The 25651-nt window shown below is 44.6% G+C and overlaps 1 pseudogene; it reads left to right on the forward strand.

Moving 5' to 3' along the window:
- LOC115458718 overlaps positions 1 to 10477 on the forward strand; it is a 48613-nt pseudogene extending 38136 nt beyond the window's left edge.
- Positions 10478 to 25651: the final 15174 nt, after the last annotated feature.

Raw genomic sequence — 25651 nt, forward strand, 5'->3', positions numbered from 1 at the left:
TCCTCTCTCACACACGCCCTCACACCTCTCTCCTCTCTCTCACACACACGCACAGTCACACTCTCTCTCTCTCTCTCTCTCACCAAACACGCACAGTCACACTCTCTCTCTCTCCTCAACACACGCACAGTCACACTCTCTCTCTCTCTCCCACACACACGCCAGTCACACTCTCTCTCTCTCTCTCTCTCACACACACGCACAGTCACACTCTCCTCTCCTCTCTCACCACACGCACAGTCACCTCTCTCTCTCTCACACACACACATAGCACTCTCTCTCTCTCTCTCACATCCCACACCACACGCACAGTCACACTCTCTCTCTCTCTCTCACACACAGCACAGTCACACACTCTCTCTCTCTCTCTCTCTCTCTCTCACACACACGCGCAGTCACTCTCTCACACACACGCACAGTCACTCTCACACACACACTCTCAAACATACCACTATGAGGAAAACCTTGCTAGTGCCCGTTTCCTTAAAAACTGAAACGGGCTTTTTTACTAGCATTAAATAAAACACTTGATAAATACCTTCCAAAGATCAAACTCCAACATCAGCCTTAGGGACCTTCCTATAATACAGTGGTTCCCAAACCTGGTCCTGAAGGCACCCCAGCCACACAGGTTTTCAGGATATCTACAATGAATATTCATGAGAGAGATTTGAACGCACCCTTGGGTCCAGCCTGGAGCACCCTGATACTATCTGAGAGCGCCAGGATACTCTGTCCAGATTTTAAGCAGCATTATCCAGATAATGCTGCTGAAAATCAGGTGTGGACCTGATGGATGGGATTTATCCAGGTAGGACCCCAGAGATTACAGAATTATGAGTTTTGCAAGTCTAACTTGACCAGTGTAAGAATACAATGATATGAGGTGTGTTAGGTACAGAAGTACAATCTGTTTGTGGAGCTGTTACAGTATAGAGGGTAAAGTACCAGAAATTATTATCCAGTATTGGAAGGCTGAAGAAATTTGACTGCAGATAGAAACACTGAACATGTCGGCACATAGAGTCTATAAGACCAATCCAGTCTGCTTACTCGCATACTACAGACTTTAATCTATTCTTTTGAAAAACCCAAGATATCCCAAATGATTGTACCACGTTTTCTTGCATTCTGATGCTTCTTTTCTTTTGTCTCGAACACCTCCAGTGAGAGAGACCCTTCCAGAGATTCTCCTTCCTTTCCATAAAAAAAAACTTTTTTCCTCAGATTGGTCTTGAGTATTCATCCTCCTGCTCTTTATTCCCTGACCTGAGTTTCTCTTCTTTGAAAGCTTCTGTTATCCCCTTCTGCAAAAAAAAAAAAAAAAAAAACCCAAAAAACAAACAACCCACTGCTAATTTTAGCAACTGCCTCTGGACCAACTTTTTGCAGGTGTGATAGATCTTATATAAATGTACAAAAAGTAGCAGATAAAAATGATACAGCCTATCCAGTCTGCCCACCCACCCCAGCATGTCTCTGCAGTCTCTCCTCCTCTCCCTCAGGGATCCTCTGTGCATGTCTCGCTGCCCCCGATAGGATTATCTAGTTCTACCTATTTGTGACCAAACCTCAAGAAAGCAAACGGGGGATGTCTGTAAGTCCACTGGGGATGTGCAGGGTTCTGCTAACCATAGGAGCCAACTTTTCAAAATTATTGGGGGTGCTAAGCCCAATGGAAATGACCCCTCCCTGGACACATGCAAGGAAGTTTCTCAATACTGGGAGTGCTCAAGCACCCACAGCACTCACAGAGTCGGCTCCAATGCTGCTAACTCATAAATAATGTCAAGTTCTTACTCTAATATTTCTCACATCCAGCAGGGTTCGGTAAGTCATAGTTGAAGTTAGCAACGTATATCTTTTTCATAGCATTGAGCTTATTTCTTTTCTCTGAGATTTGATCACCATTTGTTTTTCTTTTAAAACAGATCGGTGGATGGAATGGTGGATGGAATGTATCAAATATGCAGGTAGCAATCTGATATAAAATGAATATTAACAGAATCAAATCCAGTAATGTGACTTCACTGTGATTTCACAGTGTTAGTCATCATTTTTTCTGCTGTATTAAAGAAATTGTGGGTCCTGATCATTCACTATAGGGACAGGGAGTGACCCCTCTGCAATGGAGAGAATATTTCTCTGTAGTGGAGGAGTAGCTTAGTGGTTAGTGCAGCGGACTTTGATCCTAGGGAACTGGGTTCAATCCTGTTGTAGCTCTGGACAAGTCACTTAACCATCCATTGCTCCAGGTACAAAATAAGTGCCTGTATGTTCAATGTAAACCGCTTTGATTGCAACCACAGAAAGGTGGTATATCAAGTCCCATCCCTTGCCTTCCCTTTGTGCTGGGATAGAGAAGAGTGTGTGCATTTCCTGATCATATGCTGCAGGGTCAGAGAGTAATCCCTCTGGAAGGACTGAATATTTGTCCATAGACAGCAGGGGACATGAAACCAAACTAGTTAGTTGATGATGTCACTGACAGAGCCAACGTGCTTGAGATTAGAGTGAGGCTTCTTGTGAGCATGTGCGGAAGTTCCAGCAGCAAGTATTCACGGGCTTCCTCCAAAGGTTTTACTGCTATTAGATTATTGCATAATGTGAAGGTGTGAGATCATGTAACACCCTTGCTTAAGGAGCAACTTTGGTTGCCAGTTATTGCTGCCTAGCTAAGTCACAATAATATGCTTATACAAATGGGACAATCAGGTAGCCATGTCAACAAATGAGGAGCTGCAGGATCCTTCAAACTTTACTGAGAAGCTCTGCCCATATGATACCTTGCCTAGCCCATTAGAATTTGGACTGGAATGGCCAGTCTACCAGGAAAAAGCAACCAGTTGTCAGGTACCCTAAGTTGGACCTTCATGAGTGATTACTCAACCAATTGGCTTACTATCCTGTCTTCAAATACTGACATTGATCTCTTCGCTTCTCAGGACATTACTAAGTGTGACAATTTCTGTTTTCTTTCCAAGACCTCATAGTGCCCTTGCTATTTCATAGACCCAAACACTTCCTTATGACTTTCCTTCCTTTCCCCCTGGTTGCCAAGACATTGCTGAAGGCCTGTCATGACAGGTCACAGCTCGTCCTCATAGCCCACATTGTCCTCGACAATTGTGGTAACCTGCTTTTCTGCGTAGCAAGGTGGGGCCACAGGGCATGGCCCCCCCCCCCAATTTAGTTCTGGTCCCTGGTTTTGCTGGCGGGGTCCCCAACCCCCCGCCAGCCAAAGCCTTCTTTAGCCCCAGTCAGGACTTCAGGAGGAAGAAAGCACAGATCAGCGAACGCGGCTGCCTGCACGTTCCTTTAAGTGAAACTGAGCATGCTCAGTATCACTTAAAAGGAACGTGCAGGATGTCAGGACTCAAGAAGACAGCAGCACAGATCAGTGAACGTGCCGAAGACTGGCGCTGAAGAAGACTTTGGCTGGCGGGGGTTGGGGACCCCCACCAGCAAAGATACCTTGTGGCAGCGGTGGGGGAGGGTTGGCAGCTGGGGAGGTGGGCTGAAATGTGCCCCCCCCCCCCTTGGGCTCTGGACCCCCCTCCCCTGAGGTCCGGCTATTCCCCTGCTCCTAACAGGCGACCCTCAGGGGAGGAATGCTGGCTTCGACCTAACCCCTGGTAAGCCTTTTCCTCAGCTGAGAGGTGCCCAGCTCTACCACCGGCTGCCTTTCAGGTGCTGTGGAGGACTTGCAGCTCATCTGCATATCATTTTCAGCCTTCTCCGGGGTGACTCCCAGGTCCACTCCGATCCACTCAGGGCCTCCGCTCTAGGTGCCGGGGCATTTTTCTCTTTACATCTACTTTTCTCTCAGTTACTACTTATGGCCCCAGGACACTTTTTCTTCTTGGCACTGTCCCTTCCTAATTTGTTTCTCCATCTTAAACCACTGTACACTGCAGGAACACATTGTCCACCATCTGTATTCATCATCTCACCATCTCTTTTTTCCTCTTCTTCTTTTTCTCAGCTCTCAACCTTAAACATTTCCTTCCTTCTATTCATCCATCTCCTTTCTATCTGAGTACATCTCGCCTTCGTCGCTGTCATTGTACCTCTCCTACTCTTCTCCGTACTCTCTTACTCCTTCTCCTGCTCTCCGCTGGGGACATTAATCCCAATCCTGGTCCTCCACATCAGCTGTCGTCCTATCCATGCAAACACCTGTCCTCGTCCTATCCATGCAAAAGATTCCGGGATGTCTCCAATCTCATCTCTATTCCCCTCCTCCCCCCTCTTCCCTCCCCTTCTCGTGCCCTGTGGAATGCCCGCTCGGTCTGCAACAAACTTCCCTCACCCATGATCTCTTCATCTCCCGTTGCCTTCAATTGCTCGCCCTAACTGAAACCTGGCTCACCCCTGACGACTCTGCCTCAGTCGTGGCCCTATGCCATGGAGGTTATCTTTTCTCCCACACTCCCCGCCCAGTTGGCCGTGGAGGAGGCGTCGGGTTTCTACTTTCGCCCTCCTGTAGTTTTCAACCCCTCCTCCTACTGCAGTCTCACTGCTTCTCATCCTTTGGAAGTTCACTCCATCCGTCTATTCTACCCGCTGCCACTCAGAGTTGCAGTCATTTACTGCCCCCCTGATAAGTCCCCCTCTTCCTTCCTTACTGACTTCGATGCCTGGCTCTCTTGTTTTTCTTGAACCCTCATCTCCGTCCCTCATTCTTGGAGACTTTAACATACATGCTGACGACCCATCCGACTCTTGCGCTTCTCAGTTCCTCACTCTGACATCCTCCTTCAACCCAGTGGCTTAGCCAGACCTGACATTTTGGGTGGGCACTATGTATACAGGTATGAATAGTGTTTCTTGGGATAATGCCTTTGAATGCACTTGATGATTGAATTACTGACCCTAACCTTTTCAAGAATGCTGGCACTTTCCAAGTTTGATAACACTGTCTGCTGTACCCAGACCTGCCAAGTTACCCAGTTCCAAGACAGCGATTTCAGATCAGTCCTGGCTTTCTAACAACCTTATCGGGATATCTTTATTGGACCTGCAGCATAGATTTAAATGGGTAGAATCAAAGACTATAAATTCCACACAAAGTCAGCTCTGGCCAAAAAGTCTTCCTTGTGGAATTGAGCAATCTGGCATCAGTGTACATTGCATTGCTTATCCTCCACACCAGCCAGTTACAACCAGCAAACTTTCTGGCTGTTCACAAACCCAGAAGTACTAAATTGTTCCTAAAAGAGGTGTACATAGGAGTGCCTTGTTTTTCCTTTTTGGAGGTGGGATGGCGGATCCCCAAGCCTGCACAGACTGCAGTGCTTCAAAGCAAACTTTTCCAAGGCACCAAAGCAAAGACCAGCTGTGCCATTTTCTCAGTCATCATCATGAGCAGAGAGGAGCCAGCTGGCACACTTACCTGCAAAATCCAGGTAGAGAGCAGTCAGCCGGCACACTGGACATATCAAGAGCCAGGAGCTGCACGACATGGAGCAGTACCTGGAAGTGCAAGCAGAAGACCGAGCTCGGAGGCAGTCCTGTCACAGTCAGAAGGAATATCCGGATTTGCCCTGGAGCCATGCGGGTGGGGCACGGAACCGCCTCAAAACACAACGCTTGGCTCGGAGTTTTCTGCTTGCTGCATGCAGGCTTTTAGTGTGCATAGGGACACCCCCTTTCACCTTCACCCAGATAGTTAAATAGAAAGTGCAAACCTTTTCCTAATAAACCCTGCCTTCAGTATATAGGTGAGAGATAGAGAGAATTATTGACATTAAACCGGAGGGGAGGGGCAGGATATACTGTTTCAAAGTGTGACCAAGGAATTACACAACCACTTCCACTGTTGCTTTTTAAAGCCTTCTCCCCTTTCTTCATCTGCATAACAAATATGCCTGCATCCTAATTACTGCTCAAAGAAAATGCCAATAACTGGTCAGCATGTGTGCACTCTACGCTAAGACTTGCTTCACTAAATACTGATAGTGCAGAAAAAAATATGCAAATATGGATCAGGAACCCACTGGTGTAACTTTTCAAGAAACAGCAATGTCTGGCTGGATCTGTCACTACTTCTAGAAGGTGGCACCCCACTGCCCCCTGATCCTTTTGTGGGGCTTCTGAGACGTGCAGCTATCGGAACGTCTCCGTAGGAAAAGCACATTTGTAAGTCCATTTTTAGCTGTGAAATATTCTTCTCCTTGGCGTTACTGTATGATTCAGTTGTAAGGATTTAAAATTAGGCACAAACTAGTGAACCTACGGGGAAAAAAATATTTAAAAACACGGCAGCCCCATAAATCATCAGCAGAATTCACACAGAGATTCAGAAGCAGATTAATTAAAACTACGCCAGGAAGGGCAGTAGGCGTGTGGCGCCTCTCTACGACAGACTTCTGGATCGTGCACTTTAAAAAAAAAAAAAAAGGTTAGTACTGTGGAGGAGGACCAGAGGAGAGCTTCTGGCTGAACTGCAGGCTGCATGTGAATGAGCGAGTGAGCCACAGCAGAAAGGCTGTGTACTCCCACTGTTAACCTGCGCCTATCAGGATAAATTGGGCCCTGAACTCAGATTGGGTGGGCCTGGGCCCACCCAGGCCCACCCGTAGCCATGCCCCTGCTTCAACCTCCAGCTGAGCTCCACCACCCCTACTCACCAAACTGGCCATTGTCTTGATCTCGTCCTCTCCTCTACCTGCCTACCCTCCAATTTCTGCGCCTCTGCTGTTCCTCTCTCAGATCATCACCTGATCACCTTCACACTTCATCACCCTCCCCCTCAGTCCCGCCCACACTAACCACTGCTTTCAGGAATCTCCAGGCTGTCAACCCTCCCACCTTATCCTCTAGTATCTCTAATCTCCTCTCGTCCATCATGTCCTCCGAGTCTGTCGACAAGGCTGTCTCTACTTACAATGCCACTCTCTCCTCTGCTCTGGACACCCTTGCACCATCCATCTCCCGTCCCACAAGGCGTAGTAATCCCCAGCCCTGGCTGACCCCTTGCATCCGATACCTTTGCTCCTGCGCCCGATCTGCTGAACGCCTCTGGAGAAAATCTCGCACCCATACCGACTTCATTCATTACAAATTCATGCTATCCTCCTTCCAGTCCTCCCTATTCCTTGCCAAACAGGACTATTACACCCAATTGACTGACTGTCTCGGCTCCAACCCTCGTCGTCTCTTCGCCACCCTTAACTCCCTCCTCAAAGTGCCCTCCGCTCCCCCCCCCCCTTACTCTCTCCTCAATCACTGGCTGACTACTTCCACGACAAGGTGCAGAGATCAACCTCAAATTCACTACCAAGCCACCTCTTCCTCTTCACCCTTTAACCCACTCCCTCAACCAACCCCCAGACCTCCTTCTCCTCTTTTCCTGATATCACCGAGGAGGAAACCGCCTTCCTTCTTTCCTCCTAGAAATGCACCACCTGTTCCTCTGATCCCATCCCCACTAACTTACTGAACACCATCTCTCCTACTGTCACCCCCCCCCCATCTGTCATATCCTCAACCTCTCTCTCTCCACTGCAACTGTCCCTGACTCCTTCAAGCATGCTGTAGTCACGCCACTCCTCAAAAAACCATCACTAGACCCTACCTGCCCTTCCAACTACCGCCCCATCTCCCTCCTACCCTTCCTCTCCAAGATACTTGAACACGCCGTTCACAGCCGCTGCCTTGATTTTCTCTCCTCTCATGCCATCCTCGGTACGCTACAATCCGGTTTTCGCCCTCTACACTTGACAGAAACAGCACTTACTAAAGTCTGTAATGACCTGTTCCTTGCCAAATCCAAAGGTCACTACTCCATCCTCATCCTCCTCAACCTATCCACCGCTTTGACACTGTCAACCATGAGTTACTTCTTGCACACTGTCCTCATTTGGGTTCCAGGGCTCTGTCCTCTCCTGGTTCTCCTCCTATCTCTCCCACCACACCTTCAGAGTACATTCTCATGGATCTTCCTCCACCCCCATCCCGCTCTCTGTTGGAGTTCCTCAGGGATTTGTCCTTGGACCCCTTCTTTTTTCAATCTACACCTCTTCCCTGGGCTTGCTGATCTCATCTCATGGTTTCCAATATCATCTTTATGCTGACGACACCCAGCTTTATCTCTCCACACCAGACATCACTGCGGAACCCCAGGCCAAAGTATCGGCCTGCTTATCCGACACTGCTGCCTGGATGTCCAAACTCCACCTGAAACTGAACATGACCAAGACTGAGCTCATTGTCTTTCCACCCCAAACCCACTTCTCCTCTCCCTCCACTCTCATTTCAGTAGACAACACCCTCATTCTCCCCGTCTCATCTGCCCGCAACCTCGGAGTCATCTTCGACTCCTCCCTCTCCTCTATCCAGCAGACAGCCAAGACCTGTCGCTTCTTTCTCTATAACATCAGCAAAATTCGCCCTTTCCTCTCTGAGCACACCACCCGAACTCTCATCCACTCTCTCATTACCTCTCGCCTTGACTACTGCAACCTACTCCTCACTGGCCTCCCACTTAACCATCTATCCCCCCTTCAATCCGTTCAGAACTCTGCTGCACATCTTATCTTCCGCCTAGACCGATATGCTCATATCACCCCTCTCCTCAAGTCACTTCACTGGCTTCCAATCAGGTACCGCATACAGTTCAAGCTTCTCCTACTAACCTACAGATGCACTCAATCTGCAGCCCCTCACTACCTCGCTACCCTCATCTCCCCTTACGCTCCTACCCGTAACCTCTGCTCACAGGACAAATCCCTCCTCTCAGTACCCTTCTCCACCACCCCAACTCCAGACTCTGCCCTTTCTGCCTCGCCTCACCCTATGCTTGGAATAAACTCCCTGAGCCCATACGCCAAGCCCCCTCCCTACCCATCTTCAAATCCTTGCTCAAAGCCCACCTCTTCAATGTTGCTTTTGGCACCTAACCATTGTACCTCTATCCAGGAAATCCTAGACTGCCTCAATCTTGATTGACTGCACTTTTTGTCCTTTAGATTGTAAGCTCCTTTGAGCAAGGACTGTCCTTCTTTGTTAATTGTACAGTGCTGCGCAACCCTGGTAGCGCTTTAGAAGTGTTAAATAGTAGTAGTAGAATGCAAAACCAAGGAGGTCTGCAAATGTTTGGGGTCATTCAATATGGCATAGCTGCAGATTCTGCCTAATGGCTTCTTCCCAAATAATGGGCCAGATGGGCTCATTCCATCTCCTGTCTTATTAAACCTCCTTGGCTGATTAACTAACAACTGAAGCACAGGAGGCCAATAGGGTTGTGAGTTACAGGAAGCCTGGCAGTGAATTAGCCAAGCAGAACCTCGCTATTATTAATTCATTTGAAGCATGTGTGAATACACTCAGTCCAAGGGTAAACACTGAAAACTCTATGTCAAATAAGATCATTAGGACCTAAAACAAGGCTGCCAGTGAATACTAATCAATAGCGGTGCTCCTGTCATAGCTTAGTGAGTGACTAAGGAGCCAGCCAATGAGGGTTAGAGATATTGTGTGAGGAACCAATGAGATGTGTGTACTCATGTTTATTAATATGTCTCTCTTCTGCAGTGGATGTAACTATAGATCCAGAAACAGCTCATCCTATTCTTGAACTATCTGCGGATCGGAAAAGTGTCAGTCGGGGATTCATAGATCGGGATCTGCCGGACAATCCTGAGAGATTTGATACTAATTGGAGTGTGCTGGGGGTTGAGGGCTTCACCTCAGGGCGACATTACTGGGAGGTAGAGGGGAAGATGGTTGGAGATTGGGTGTGTGTAAAGATTCTGTCAGGAGAAAGGGGAGGGGACAGTGGATCCACCCATCACCTCAGGAGGGATACTGGGTACTACAGCTGTGGTATGGTGAATATTCAGCCCTTACCTCCCCTGAGACTTCGCTCTCCCATAGAAAGAGACCCCAAGTACTGGGGATTTTCCTGGATTATGAGGCAGGAAAGGTCTCATTTTACAATGCAGATAATAAAGTTCTTCTTTTTACCTTCACGGACATTTTCACTGAGAAACTTCGACCTTTCTTTTATACTTATAATGAGACTCCTCTGAGAATCCGCCCAGTGGCAGCCTGGGAATGAGAGCTGGGCTCAGGATTAACATCTCCAGTCTCTAACGAAGCAGATCAGTAGTAAAATCAAACTAGGTTTATTAAAAAAAAACATCTAGAATATACTGAAGTATATTCTAGATTTTTTTTTTTTAATAAACCTTGTTTGTTTTTACTATTGACCTGCTTCGTTGGTTTTCATCTTGGAGTTTGCAGATCATTGCCTTGCTGTTTTCTTGGACATCTCCAGACTCTGGCATGATTGTGAGAGGTGAAAAAGTTTAGATATTTTTGTTAAAAACATGTTAATAAAATTTACTGACACAAAAGTTTGAGGATTTCTTTCTTGCAGAAGCTTTCTGTGTTAGCTAATCAGGAAAAGCTTTTAGGTCTACAAGGACAGAATCTGTTAATGTGAGGTGAGGGAAGGAGATGGGATAAGGGCCTATAATCTGAAGTGGGGGAGGTGCTGGTGATAACAAGGAGAGGGACAAAGATAAGATGGAGAGGAGGAATACAGGCGGCTGATGTCAACGCGAATGCTAGAGGCCATTAGCACCATACTGGTGCCCACATTTACCAGTGAAGAATGATCAGATGGTTCTAGCATGGCAAACAACACTGCAGCCAGGTTCATATACAAAATCTCTTGTTTTGAAAGTGCCTTCCCTTTATTAATCAAATTACACTGGCTTCCCATCAAAGCGAGAATCACCTTCAAATTATGTACCTTTATCTCTTAAATCCTAAATGGCACAGCTCCAGACTATATGGTACCATTAATAAACTTACCTCAAAGAAACGCTAAACATGAGGCAAGAAACTATCTCAGACTACACCTCCCAAATTGCAAAAAAGTGATCTACAAAACTATCCACTCTGCAGACTTCACTTACCTAGGAACCAAATGGTGGAACTCCTTCCCAACCAAAATAAGAAATATACAGGAATATGCTAGACTCTGCAAAATCCTCAAATTGTGTCTATTCAAACAAACCCTCACAAAGAACAACCATATCTCAAACAAGTAATTATTACCTGAATTGGTTATTATTCTGTTTATCATTAACTTTCTCTTTGCTTCATGTACAATTTCTCATTCATAATAGATTTTCTAAATGTTAAACATCCATAGCTATCCCAGTATGTTTATGATACTGTATTGTAAAATTGCATTCTTACAACAAATTACTTTCTTATACATTATTGTTTGTAAGCCACATTGAACTCAAACTTGTTTGGGATAATGTAGGATATAAATATCACAAATAAATAAATGTAGTCAAGCTTATTAAAATGAGATCGTTTTATATTCCTTCCCAATGATAGAGCTTGAAACAAAGGTGCCTTACCACTGTAAAAAATAATGCCAAGTCCGAGCAGGTGTTAGACTGTTGGAGAGAGGATTTCCCATGATTCTCATGCTTTCCTCATGATTCTTTCTGCAAAATCTATCAGGTTTGATCGCTTTTAGAAGCAGAAGGAAGCCCGTGCAAGCCCTTGAACGCTGGTTGTGAAAAGAGCAGAGCTAATGTGAAGCGCATATGGGTGTTCTTGTCCAGCATCTAAATTTAAAGTGGCCTTGTTTAAAAAGAAACCCAAAGCACACATCTGTTACTTCCATAGAAAGTGTCCAGATTTTTTTTTTTAAGCATATATTTAGGCAGCAGAAAACCGAAGAAAATGTGTTCTTCACATTCGGAATTTACTAGGCAAATGCGCACAGGAGCTGAGCTTACTGCCAAACTGTTCTGTGCACATGCCACGCATAATCCTCCCGCACCAAAGCTCTGACCTCCCTAGTGCTCAAAGCTATAAGTGCACCTATAGTTGCATCTCATTAGCTTTGGGCATTAGGATGTTGCTCTTCTGCGTTGTTCTGGTGGTATTTTTATGGTGCTATTCAGAATAGCGCGGGAGTTTTGATATCTGTCCAAGTGACAGGGATAGAAATGTGATTAGAGCTTGCGAATGTGAGGAGGCATCTTAGTGATACAGTGCTAAATAAATATTGAGAGTGATATATCCATTATATATTCAGAATATGTAATCCCATAATATGAAGATCTACAGCTCTCCTTGGCAGAAGGAATATTAAATTATATCAGGAGGGCAGGGACTCGTATGCTTCTGTATAATTTGTGGCAATTCTTACTGTGTTATGATCTGTCATAAATACTGAAATAGCTTTTATTGTTAATATTCTTATTGTCACTAATTGCAATCATACTTTTGCCGGTCAGTCCTCATACTCGTTTTTTCCTGGAAGATCTTTGCGTGTGAGGGTGCACAACCCATGCACATCTGCCTGCATACAATATGGAAGAGTAATGTTAACATAGATTGTAAACTTTTTGGGTCATGGATTCGTTATGTCCAGGGGAAAGGAGGAAGGTTGGCTCTGGTGGAAACTCATCTGATAGTGTTCAGTAACATAGGCAGGCTGCATTCCCTCTCGCTCCCGCCCTCGCTTTTCCCCAAACACGAGACAGGTTTTGGACCCTTCATGCTACCGTCGGCATTATGAACGGAATGATATATGACCATTGAATTGGTTGATTGAATTGCTGTGGTCCTGAAGCAGCGCAATGTGAAACGGGACCCGTTGACCACAGTTGAATCACGGTCTGGGAGGAGAAAGTCTGCAGTCTGCCGAAGTTAAGTAAAACTTTATAGCTTACTCGGCAAAGTAGCTTTGTTGTTTAGCATTAGAAAAAACGTTTTCAAAAAAATGTTTTAAAATGAGGAGGTTTTTTGAAGCGCCTGTGATGATGAATTTGTAGCCCTCACCCCATTTACATCTGTGGGAGGGGCTTGCTTTTGAGGCGTTTTTCCTTCTTGAATGGAAGAACTCTGACTTACACACTGACAACTGTGTTCTGTATTTATAAGTACAGTTAATGAATAGAACCAGTTTCCTCTTAATATTTTTAGTTTATATCTACATATTCAATGAAGTGGAATTCACACACAACTACATCCACATCTGTACTGTCACATGGTACAACCTAACTTTGCTGCTGTTGCAGACCTGATCATTCCAAAACAGCATTACAAGTACATGCCCTATGCAGACCTTTACCTTGTGCCTTTTTGACTGTGGGACACATTGAGGGGCATAATGAATGCGAACGCCTATCTCCATGGGCGTCTATGTCCGAAAACGGGTACGTGAAGAGGCGGGACAGACCGTATTTTCGAAAAAATGGACGTTTTTCAGCTGGGCGTTTGTTATTTTTAGCGATAATGGAAACTAAAAATGCCCAGCTCAAAAACGTCCTAATCCGAGCCATTTGGTCGTGGGAGGGGCCAAGATTCGTAGTACACTCGCCCCCCTGACATGCCAGGAAACCAACTGGGCACCCTAGAGGTCAGTGTGGTGGACTTCAGACAACGCTCCCACATGCATAGCTCCCTTACCACGGGTGCTGAGCACCCAACCCCCCTCCCCCAAAACCCACTATCCACAAATGTACAACACTACCATAGCTCTTAGGGGTGAAGGGGGCACCTACATGTGGGTACAGTGGGTTTAGGAGGCCTCCCATTTACCAGCACAAGTGTTACGGATGGGGGGGATGGGCCTGGGTCCACCTGGCTGAAGTGCACTGCAGTACCCACTAAAAGTGCTCCAGGGACCTGCATACACACAGGCCTCTAGGACTTGTTGCTACTATATAACATTGGCACAACAGTTGACACCTGAAGACTAATCTCTCCAAAAACGTCCTTTATTGGAATAAGCACGCTTACTCACAGTTAACTGCAGATCAGAGGTTGTGCCCCACTGGCAACGAGTCTCCCTGGTACTGAGATTAGCAGTAGGTCAGAGCTGGCAGAATGCTGTACAATGCCCTCTTTCAGCCACATTCAAGGTAAGAACTAAGTTCTGTAACATGGCTAACACGTGAAAGGGATCTAAAATTGGCTTACAAAAATGGCCACTACCTCATGGACTACCGGAAACAAAACAGGGCACACTCTGACCCAGTAAGCAGGGGGGAAAGCACCATGGGAGTTGAGTCTACCAACTACCAGCATCGTGAGCATTTGCCACAAGCTAGTGGAATCACGGAGCCCAATACCCTACACCCATCACAATGCATTGCTGATGTGACTCTGCAGTGCGCATAACAGAAAAGGTGTCACACACCCGAGAGCCACATCAGAACCAGGGAAAGGCTGTCACAGAATAGAACACATTCTGCTGTCATGGAGGTGGGTACAGCATTTGAGGCTGGCATACAGGCTGGAAAAAAAGTTTTTAAAGTGTGGTCTTTTTGGTGGGAGTGGGTTAGTGACCACTGGGGGAGTCCGGGGAGGTCATCCCCGATTCCCTCCAGTGGTCATCTGGTCAGTTGGGGCACTTTTTTGGGACCTGTTCGTGAAAAAAAGGGTCCAAAAAAGTGACCCAAAATCGCGGTAAAAACGCCTTTTTTTAATCATCAGCTAAAGACGCCCATCTCTCCTCGGCTGATAACCATGCCCCAGTTCCGCCTTCACCACGCCTCCAACACGCCCCTGTCAACTTTACCCGTTTCCGAGACGGATTGCAGTTGGAAATGCCCAAAATCGGCTTTCGATTATACCGATTTGGGTGCCCAGGGAGAAAAACGCCCATCTCCCGATTTGGGTCGCAATATAGGCGTTTTTCTCTTTCGATTATAAGCAGGATTGTGATAAAAAGATACTGACACATTCCATGTATTCCTGTAAAGTCTTTTCACAGAACAGCTTCAGAATCTTTTCATGCTCTTTGCACAGGTTCTCTGACTCTCTGAGAAGTAAGAAAATATTTTGATATTTGTGTTATATTTTCTAGTTATCTGTTAGATCTGAAGATGCTCTGTGAAGATTCAAGATGTTTTCCTGCAAAGGGGGACAGGGGAAGTTTGTGTCTCTTCCCAGTTCTGAGTAATACTGAAGCGACAGAAGTTGTGACCACCTAAGATCCGCAGTGAATATATGGAACAAAAGCTTCTTCCCAGAACCACTTAGCAGGGTTTACAGGAAAGAACAGTAAAGGTTTCTTTACAGGTTCATGAGCTCTGACTAGTGCATTTGAAAATAAGTGAGTGTCTCTCTAAGGCAGGACTTCTCAACCTTTTTTATTCTATGGCACACATCTGAATTTGCTCAATCATCGTGGCACTCCAAAAGAAATCTATAATTCTCTACCCCTGTCCCTCCAACTTAAAGAAATACAGCATCTTTGCCTTATTCTGCTTGCTTCAGTCTGGTACCAGTGGGTCCTGTGAGACCATGAAATAATGTCAGATTGAAGTTGGCAGCGAAGGCATGCACACGCTGCTATTTAACCAGTGAGAACGAGGGAAGGAAATAAGATGACTGATTTTCTAGGAGGTAAAACTGGGACACTTGTTCCTTGTAGTGCCAATTTTATTTTATTTTAGCAAGGGGAGTTTGAGGAAAGGAATAGGAAAGTCCAATGGTGTCTCCATGGAACGTGGTAGTAATCTAACAGTCCTCTCGCCTTTCTCTTCTTTGGTTTCCCCATCTATGTGTCACAATTCCACACCAGAAGCAGAACTCTCTTCATGGTCAACTTTTCAGCCACAGTCCCTTCTTTCATTGACTAAAATTGTCTCCTCTATGAGAGCCACTTCTTGCTTTCTAGACCCGTTCCCTTCATACTGGCTAAAAATCCTGGTGCTTCAACTTTTACCAAAGATTCTTTCTTTAGTTAACACCAGTCTATCGTCTGGACAGATTCCAAGTTCTTGGAAATTAGCTGTGGTGCAGCCTATCCTTGAAAAAAACTGCACTTGATCCTCAAGTTCCCGCAAACTATTGACCTGTTTTTATCCAAGATATTAGAGAAGGTGGTTTAATTACAATTTTATTTATTGAGATTTATTTACCACCTTTTTGAAGGAATTCACTCAAGGCGGTGTACAGTAAGAATAGATCAAACATGAGCTATAGGCAATTACAACAGTAAAAATATACAAATGACAATACAAAGTATAGCATAGTATACTTCTTACAATGTCACATAATTTATAGTGAAGGGTAAAGAAAAGATGGAACATATAGATAGGTAAGAAAAGTTAAAAAGTTAAGGTGACTGATTTAAAGAAAGTTTCACATGAGGTCAGAGAGATGGTCAATATTATCTCAGCTAGGGTAGGGGTGGATAAACATGTCCTGCTGCAGTGTGTACAGCCCTAGTAACTCCTTGTGTGAGTGAGACTAACATGTTAGTTACTTCTTCCATTAATGGCCTAGTTGAAGAGCAAAGCTTTCACCTGCTTCCTGAAGTAAAGATAGTCTTGTGTTAAGCGGAGCCTTTTAGACAGTGCATTCCAGAGTGTGGGGGCTACTCCGAAGAAGGCTCACTTGCAGGTATCACCATGTAATTTCTTTTGGAGAGGGTGTGGTTAGTGATAGTCCTTGAGAGGACCTTAGGGTCCTTGGCAGTGTGTAGAGGAGCATCCTATTCTTCAGGTACTTGGGGCCATTTCATTTCAGGGCCTTGAAGATCAGACATAGAGTTTTAGATTTAGCCCTGTATTGTACTGGTACCCAATTAAGTTTTTGCAAAAATGGTGTGATGTGGTCACGTCACTTGCAAATTTCTGTGAGTCTTGCTGCTACATTCTGAATCAACTGGAGTTGGTGCAGGCCTTTTTATAGTCATACCACTGTATAGTGCATTGCAGTAATCCAGTCTTGATGTTATCATGTCATGCACAACTGGGATAAGATTCACCTTCTCGATGTAAGGAGAGAGGCAGCGTAGCTGTCGCAAATAGTAGAAGCAGCTCTTGAAGGTTGCTTGGATTTGGGGAATCGGAGTTAGTGTTGAATCTAACTGTATTCCAAGGTTTCTGACTTGTGATTTGAGGGGGAGTTCGTACTTCCCAAAAGAGATTTTGATGTCAGGTATGTATCCACTTGTGTTAGGGACCCAGAGAATCTTGGTTTTACTTGAATTCAGGCAAAGTTTGTTGTGTTTAGCCCATTCTTGAATTGATGTTAGACAGATAATCAGTTTATTCAAGGCTGTAGATAGGTCAGGTTCAATGGGTATGAGTAGCTGCATATCATCCGTCTAATTCTATAAAAAATGTTAAAAATATACATGCACCCAATTTGTGCTCATTTTAACTGAATAATGACCCAATTAATGCTGATAATTGGCATCCTAACAAGCAATTATTAAAGCTAATTGGTTTTAATTAAAATATTTATGCTTAAAATTAGACATGGGATTCACGCCTATCTTTAACATGTGACGCTAAAATGGAACATAGAAATGGAAAGGTCATGGGGGTTCAGGGCATTCTGAGAATTTATGAGTGTAATTTATAGACTAAGGGGGAAGGATGCCTAATTTAGGCGTGAAGATTTGCACTATGTTTCCGTTGGTGTAAATGACTGTGCCTAAAGATAGGTGTGATTCCCGGCTATAAGCACTAATTCTATAAACCACACCTAACGTTAGATGCGGCTTATAGAATGTGCGCTTTTTTCCAGCACTGATTTTTTTTGGCACCACATATTGAATCTATCCCTATATAAATGTGAGCCCTATGCGTGATCCACCCAGACTTCACTCACATGTGCTACTTTTTAACTATGAACTATTAAAGATATTCATATAGTTATAGAACATTGTATAAGCAGAATATCAGAATTTATGTATGAACACATGCACATTTGATACCTAAATCTTGCTTAGTTTATAGAATTGTCCTGCATAGGAATAACAATTATTACTACCCTGGCTCTGTCCTTCCCTCACCTCCAAGGTGAAGCCGGTCAGTCAAGATTTTAGCATATACTGTTTGTATGCTCTTAATGGAGAGAGAATTTATGTGGTTACCTTCTGCTGGAAATCACATAAATCCTTCTGAAAATTGATCTTCAAGTCATTAATTGTAGTCTTCAGAGAACTGTATAGATCCTTCCATCTCATAACAAGTAACAGATTGGGAAATGTTACTCTCTATAGTTCAAATTAGATATCTTTCAATTCTCTCTCTCCAGGTCCCCACTTTCTCCAGTAAGTACAAACCCCACTCAATGGCTAGATGGATACTATGTGGGAAGTTATCAATGTGGGCTATCATTAAAATGGGTAATTTTGCTGCTAAGTTCTGTGATTCAGCAGAGGTCCCATTTTATGCAGTATAAAGAACTAGGTTAACAGTAACATATCCTCAACCCATTATGTGCCAGAACCTTATCTACCCTATTGACCCTAACATCTATTTGTATTTGTTCCTTACCGGACTGGCGAATGCCTTTACGGTACTATGTAAGCCACATTGAGCCTGCAAATAGGTGGAAAATGTGGGATACAAATGCACAAATAAATAAATAACCCATCTTAATAGTAGCCCATATCGATAAACTTCTACCTAAATTCCACAAAGTAAAAACAAAAAAGAAAATGTTGAGTGTCTAATGGTATCAATATGCATCAATAAAGGCGGAGGTATGAAAAGTCACTAGGAATATGATGAATGTAACAGATAGGAAGATAAATTCAGCCAAATAGGGAGGGATACTGATTTAGGCAGCTCTATGGGCCAGAGTCAAGAGTTTCAACTGAATTTGAAACATGACTGGAAACCAGTGATGGCAACAGAGGAGAGGTGTGATGTGAATCGACTTATGTGCATGGTAGAGAAGTCCATTTGGGGTGCTTTGTTCTGATTGAAGACCTAAGTAGCTGTGGGAGGCTGACATATCCAGCGTTACAGTAATCCAGCTGAGATGTGATGTGAGCATGCAGGAACATAATCTGAGATTCTTGGTCAAGATAAGACCAGATTTATCTAAACTGCTGCAATGTGCAAATACAAACAGCATGAGAGATCTGAGGCTCAAAAGAGAGGTGCTGTTGATGTAAACACCAAGGTATTTAAATTAGTCAACTAAGGTATTGGGTATCCCAACAGTGTCAGGGAAAATGAGAGACAGTCCTTTGCACCTATCACTCAACAGGTGACCATTTTAGAAGCATTCAAGATCAAGTGATTAGATCAAAACCGAAGAGAAATTGAATTACGACAATGCTGAATTTAGGAAAGATCATTGGTAACATAGCAACATAGTAAATGACAGCAGATAAAGACCTGAATGGTCCATCCAGTCTGCCCAACAAGATAAACTCATTTTACATGGTATGTGATACTTTACATGTCCAAGATTGATTTGTCCCTGCCTTTCTCAGGGCACAGACCATAAAAGCTGCTCAGCATTGTTCCGTACTAAAAGTTCTGAAGCTAACGTCAAGCCCCTTAAAATTTATACTTCAGTCCATCCATATCTATTCAGCCACGATCAGGGCGCCGACCATAGAAGTCCGCCCAGCATTGGTTTTACTCTTAAATTACCAGCGTCGCCATCCAATCTCTGCTATGATTCTGTAGATCCATTCCTTCTAAACAGGATTCCTTTGTGTTTATCCCACGCATGTTTGAATTCCATTACCGTTTTCATCTCCACCATCTACCGCAGGAGGGCATTTCACATATCTACCACCCTTTTTGTGAAAAAATACTTCCTGACATTACTCCTGAGTCTGCCCCCCTTCAACCTCAATTCATGTCCTCTAGTTCTACCACCTTCCCGTCTCTTTAAAAGGTTCATTTGCAGATTAATACCTTTCAAATATTTGAACGTCTGTATCATGTCACTCCTGATTCTCCTTTTCTCCAAGGTATACATGTTGCAACGTAAATTCCATATCATTTTTGTAGCCTTTCTTTGTACCTCTTCCAGTCTTTTTATGTTTTTAGCAAGATACGGCCTCCAAAACTGAACACAATACTCCAAGTTGGGCCTCACCAATAACTTGTAGAGGGGCATCAACAACTTGCAGAACAACTTAAAAATGTTATCAGCATAGAAATAAAACAAGACAACTTACAACGCTTGATTACCTGCCTGGGCGAAACATTTCCTGATTTTCTAACTTTGCGGGTAGAGGTAAGGCGTGGGAGAAAATTTCACTCAATCAGCTATGATTGAGCATGGGAGCAGGTTCCACCCACTTCCTAGTGATAACAGATGCCGCAGGCTTTTCCCATGGGCAGCTAGTGGCATGCTGCCACTTGACACGCAGCCTAAGGTGCAAGCCAAAGAATTGCAAGTATTTTGTTAGTTTTTATTTAGTATTATGGTGATAGCTGAATATATATCTGTAGCTAAAATGTGCTGGTTTTATATGGTTTTGATTGTGTGTTTGGGCCTAGGTGGGTTGGTGGGGTCATCTAGGGAAGAAGCTGGTTATGTTAACTCATCTTCTATCCCCATAATCACCAATTAGCCAAGAAGGCCTAAATCAATTAACTTACAATTGCGGAAAGTGTCATGGTCTGTCTCAGTTGGTCACTTGAATATCAGACACAGACCCAGGAAGTGAGCCCTTATGCCGACCCAGGGAAGAACCAGGCCCGAAGGCAAGGAACTGGGCTCAGAACAGGCAGTTGGATAGGCCCAAGGCTTCACCTGCAGTGACCGCTGTTCCCCAAATGTTGAGCACCTAGGTTCGGGCAGCCGGCAGGACTTTGAGAAAAAAGGGCTGGGAGAGACTACCCAGGAAGGACTGGGTTCAGGCAGGTCTAGGCAGGCGGAGATCCAAATGTCAGTGTCAGGTTCAGGTCAAGACAGGTGGCGATCCAACAAGCAGAGTCAGGTTCAGGTCAAGGCAGGCGGTGATCCAATAAGCAGAGTCAGGTTCAGGCACAGGTCAAGGCAGGCGGTGATCCAATAAGCACAGTCAAGTTCAAGCACAGGTCAGGTCAGGTGAAGTCAGCAAGAAGAAATGCACCAGCTCAATCCAGCAAGGTAGTAGCTGAGGCAAAGAGGTAGTGAAAGGTTCCTGGTTTTAAGCTGAAGGCATCTGACATCACTGTAGGCGCGGCCGCTGGTACGCACCCAGACTGTAGGCGTGCCGGAATGACGCGTCCAGACTGTAGGCACGCTCGGCTGTAGGTGCGCCCAGACTGTAGACGCACTCAAACTGTAGATGCGCCCAGACTATAGACGAGCCGGAATGTAGGCGCCCTGGAGCATCTGGATCAACAACGTCATGGGTGTGTACGTCTGGCTCCGCATGTAACACTCCAGGTTTGTGATAGAAAGTCTGAAAACTTAATAGATGTTTGCTTGAATGCCCTAGAGTTATACCAGTGTATGCTGGAGTTAGAAGGGATACATTTGGGAAATCTAGAGATTGTGATAGGTTTCATAATCTTATTAAGATCCCTTGTAAGTCATTTAATGTCTCTGTGGATTATAATGTAACAAAATGTTTATATTTTAATGCCAGGTCAGTATGTGGGAAGGCTCAGGTAGTTAGAGATTTTATAGCTGATCTTTCCCCGAATGGTTTTTATAATGGAGCCTTGGTTGATGATTAATTGCCCAAGACAAAATAGGAGGGAGGAGGACTAGCCTTGGTTTATAGATCCTTTTATGATATTAAATTAGTGGATAAGTATAGTGATGGAAATTTAGAGATTATGATCTGTCAGTTTATGAATGTGTATAAAAGGGGTACATTAGGATGAATGTTGCTTTATAGACCACCTAAAAATTGGCAAAATATTCAGCAAAAATGATTTGAAAGAATTACATTCTATTCCACACAATTGATAGAATTGATAATACTTGGGGATTTAAATTTGCATTTGGAGGACTCTTCTAACTTAGACGTAATAAGTTTTTATAGTTACTGGAGTCATTAAATCTGGTTTTAGATCCTGCATTATCTACTCATCAAAAGGGTCACAAATTGGATTTTGTGGCCTTTTCTAGTGTTAATATTACTAGTGCATTAGATCATTTATAATGGGAATGATTGATACGGTCAGATCATTTTTATCTTTCTTTTTATCTACAGTTTTTTTTAACTTACACACTTATTTTGATAGAGAAGATAAACTAAAAACAAATTCAATAGGGGATGAGTGGATATATCAAGTTTTTGGAGAGGTCTCACCTAAACTCAAGATTCTCAAAGTTACGAGTTAGAAATATGGGATAAAGTGATTATAATACATTGGATGATTCGGCACCTGTGAAGGAGAAGAAAGATAGATAGAAAAGGAATCCGTGGTATAGCGAGTCCATTGCAAATACGAAACAATTATGTAGACGTTGGAGTGGGTTTGGAGGCAACATGGTGACAATCAGTCTTGTATGGCTTGGAGAAGAGAAGTTAAGGATTATAAGAATCTAATAGTTGAAGCAAAAAGCTTTTTTTTAGCCAAGATATTCAAATTCTGGTAATTCCTCAAACGCCCTTTTAAGAGTCTTTGAAGATTTAACAAATATGAATTCTGTACTTACATTTCCCAAAGCATTACAACCAAGCACTGAAGATTGGTGCAATTTGTTTCAGGATAAGGTGAATTGACAGGGTAGTTCCCTACCATATTCCAGTAGACAGAACTGAAAGAGCGATTTAAAGGGCCAAGATCTGATTCTGGCCATTTAAACCATTTGAATACCGACCACTTAGATTTTATGGGGATGACAACATTTGTTTATATGACATTTTCCAGGTCACTAGTTTTGCACATTTCATACCTTGGACTAAGTAAGAATTCAGGTGAGCAGTTTCTCATCTGTTTACCAGGACAGTGTAGGTTGATATTTAGCAGGGTGGTCTCTGCATAAAGATAATCAAATGACTGATTCACTTGCTTTGATGAGGAGTAGCCTAGTGGTTAGTACAGCGGTCAAAGAACCTGGGATTAATTCCCACTGCAGCTCCTTGTGACTCTGGGCAAATCATTTAACCTACTATTGCCCCAGAAACAAAATAAGAACCTGTATATAATATGTAAACCACTTGATTGTAAGCATAGAAAAGCAGTATATCAAGTCTCATCCCCTTTCCCTTCTGCTTGCTTCAATCACACTATCCAGGAGCGTAGCTAGGGGTGGGCTTGGGTGGGCCCGGGCCCACCAATCTCAGCTCAGGCCCCACCCAGTTAAGTGCTGAAAATTTCATGCAGACACAGCCTTTCTGCAGCCCACTCAGCCAGCTTCCTACCTGCTTTTTGACAGTCTCAGGTGGCACTGGCTGCTCTTCTGACTTCTGGTCCTGAGTCGGCCAGTGCTGCCATCCTGCGCCACGTGCACTTCTCGCGCTAAAGTCTTGGCCACTGTAAGAAGTAAACAAGATCAGCAGACTCAGCTGCACGTGCCACACTGCACTGCTTGCTCCCCGAGGTGCGCACAGCATGATGGCACCACACGGGAAAGGCTGCTCGGCTGGCCTGGCTGTGTCACGGGTGTGGCTCCTCCACGGCACAGTCCACACTGTGTCTGCCTTCTGGCTGGGTCTTAGTCTCGCTGTCAGTTAAATCGATCACAGTCATCATCACAGCAGTGGTAGCACTTCCCTGCAGCCCCACAAATAGGTGAAGAGCCCACCCCCTCCCAGAAGCCCACACCCAACCAGCATTTTGATTACTTAAAAAGAGAATGTATATTTAATCATTAAATATATCTCTTTTCCCCTAGGCAATGAAGAGCCCATCCCCACCCAGAAATTCACCAACAATACATTTTAGTAGTGCCCAGGTTAATTTTTAAAAAGTGTCTATTTCTCATGTTGGCAGGTTTTTGGGTGGGGATGGTCTCTGCCAGTGCCTAAGTTAAAATAAAAAAAAAAAAGTGTAGGCGGGTTTCTCTGGGATGTGGACTGGTGCGGTGGAGGTGGGCTCTACAGTGCCCGGGCCGTAAAAAAAAAGTCTTATATTTAATGCCATGGGGGTGGGTAGGGAGTAGGACAGGGCTGATGCTATGCTACAACGAGGGGTGGGTGGTAAGATAGGGATGATGTTAGCTATGGGATGGATGGTGGGGAAGGGAAGGGTTGATACTGGGCTACAGGGATGGATGGGGGGGGGGAAGGCAGAGAAGGAAAGGGCTGATGCTGAGCTACAGGGATGGACAGGGAGTAGGGAAGGGAAAAGCTGATGCCAGGCTGCTGGGATAGATTGGGGGGAGGGGGGGAGGGAAGGTCAGGTCTTTATGTTTTAGCAATATGTTTTAAAATTATGAGTGTTGAATTATGATCTGCTTAGAATTGCAGAAATAGAAATTTAGAAAATCAATAAATATCTAATTTTTGTCCTTTATTCTGTAATGGATGAGGGTTGATCTGTGTTCTGCATGTGACTGAGGTGAGAGATTCTGCTGGCATGTGGTTGTGTCGGGATCTATATCAGTCTGACTTGTCTGGCTTTTCCAATGGGACACGTGGAGGGGCATAATTGAATGGGGCGCCCAAGTTTCCTGAGGACATCCTCGCAGGACGTCCCCGAGAAGGGGCAGGGAAACCCGTATTATTGAAACAAGATGGGCGGCCATCTTTCGTTTCGATAATGCGGTCGGGGACGCCCAAATCTCAACATTTAGGTCGACCTTAGAGATTGTCGTCCTTAGATGGTCGTCCCCGGTTTTCGGGGATAATGGAAACCGAGGACGCTTATCTCAGAAACGACCAAATCCAAGCCATTTGGTCATGGGAGGAGCCAGCATTTGTAGTGCACTGGTCCCCCTGACATGCCAGGACTCCAACCGGGCACCCTAGGGGACACTTCAGTGGGCTTCAGAAAAAGCTCCCAGGTGCATAGCTCCCTTACCTTGTGTGCTGAGCCCCCCAACCCCCCCCCCAAAACCCACTACCCACAACTGTACACCACTACCATAGCCCTTAGGGGTGAAGGGGACACCTAGATGTGGTTACAGTGGGTTTCTGGTGGGTTTTGGAGGGCTCACATTTACCACCACAAGTGTAACAGGTAGGGGAGATGGGCCTGGGTCTGCCTGTCTGACGTGCACTGCACCCACTAAAACTGCTCCAGGGACCTGCATACTGCTGTGATGGACCTGAGTATGACATTTGAGGCTGGCATAGAGACTGGCACAAAATATTTTAAAAGATTTTTTTTGAGGGTGGGAGGGGATTAGTGACCACTGAGGGAGTAAGGGGAGGTCATCCCCGATTCTCTCCAGTGGTCATCTGGTGAGTTCGGGCACCTTTTTGTGCCTTGGTCATAAGAAAAACAGGACCAGGTAAAGTCGTCCAAATGCTTGTCAGGGATGCCCTTTTTTTCCATTATGGGGTGAGGTCCATGTGTTAGGTACACCCAAGTCCCGCCTTCGCTACGCCTCCGACACGCCCCCGTAAACTTTGGTCGTCCCCGCGATGGAAAGCAGTTGTGGACGCCCTAAATCGGCTTTCGAGAGGGATTTGTGTCGAAAGATGGGCGTCCTTCTCTTTCAAAAATAAGCCTGATAGTGTTGTTGTGTATTCACTGCTTCCTTTTTAAAGATACTGTCATTGGTATTCGTGAGTTCAGAATTGGTGGTGTGAAAGGTTTGCAGCATAGGCTCTGAGAAGCTTCTTCGCAGGATTTAGTGTTACTTCACCACGCATCTGGCAGTGAAGGAATTTTGTTTGTGTTACGATGTTTGCCATTATAGTAGACTGGTCAAGTTTAAGTTAAGGGATAATGTAACTATATTTTAAAATGTCAGTGTTTCCATTAAGTATGTATGTGGTTTATGTTGATGCAGGACAGCTGTTGGGAAGATTATTTATTTAGAAATCTGTCATCAA

The sequence above is a fragment of the Microcaecilia unicolor genome, unplaced genomic scaffold, assembly GCF_901765095.1.
Source record: "Microcaecilia unicolor unplaced genomic scaffold, aMicUni1.1, whole genome shotgun sequence".
In the NCBI taxonomy this organism is placed as follows: Eukaryota; Metazoa; Chordata; class Amphibia; order Gymnophiona; family Siphonopidae; genus Microcaecilia; species Microcaecilia unicolor.